General features: G+C 35.9%; 1 long non-coding RNA gene across 1 annotated transcript; it reads left to right on the forward strand.

Annotated features, from left to right (window-relative positions):
- The first annotated feature begins 319 nt into the window (after positions 1 to 319).
- On the forward strand, positions 320 to 814 carry LOC112094898. Its single transcript, XR_002903709.1, has 3 exons — positions 320 to 456; positions 598 to 725; positions 796 to 814. It is a non-coding gene; the product is annotated as an uncharacterized LOC112094898 (long non-coding RNA).

The raw sequence follows: 814 nt of genomic DNA on the forward strand, positions 1-814 counted from the left end.
CATGAACTAATACTATGGTTCTGTGCAACAAGAGTGATTTGCTTGAATCTTGTTTCAACAAATGTAAAAATACATATTATGTTGTTAAGAGTGATTTGCTTAATTCTTTTCCCTCCATGAAAGTTTCTCTAATGCAAAACTCATTTATCATATGTTGTTAAGAAGTTATACCTTCTCAAATTCCAATAACCTGCCTTTCTATGTGCAGTTTTTACTTATCAATGTGTTCTTAAATTGTAGTTCAAAACGTATATTAGAAGTTTGTCATTTTTACTTTAGGTCGGTGATTTAGTCTTGCGGTAATTAGCTGTTGTTACTACTCTTCAGGTCATCATTCAGCATCAAGCTTTACCTTGTTTGCTGAATTTATTGAATACCAATCATAAGAAGAGCATCAAGAAAGAAGCATGCTGGACGATATCGAATATCACAGCGGGAAACAAGGACCAGATTCAGGTATTTTGCATATCTGAACTTATCTAACATTAGTCAAGTGTCTTCTCTTTTGTTGTCCATTTGCAACCCATGGTGATGAGTGATATGAAACTTGATCCCAATCTAATCTACACCCATATGTGCTTGGTGAAAATTTGATAGGCTGTCATTGAGGCTAATATAATTGGCCCCCTTGTTAATCTGCTTCAAAATGCTGAGTTTGATATTAAAAAGGAGGCTGCTTGGGCAATCTCCAATGCTACATCTGGTGGTTCTCATGAGCAAATCAAGTATGTGGCCCCTTCCTTAAATGTCGTGTATTGTTAGTTATTTTTGGTGCTGATGATACGTCTTCTGCAGGTTTTTAGTGAGTCAAGGG

Source organism: Morus notabilis, unplaced genomic scaffold (genome assembly GCF_000414095.1).
Source record: "Morus notabilis unplaced genomic scaffold, ASM41409v2 C11320356, whole genome shotgun sequence".
Classification (NCBI taxonomy): domain Eukaryota; kingdom Viridiplantae; phylum Streptophyta; class Magnoliopsida; order Rosales; family Moraceae; genus Morus; species Morus notabilis.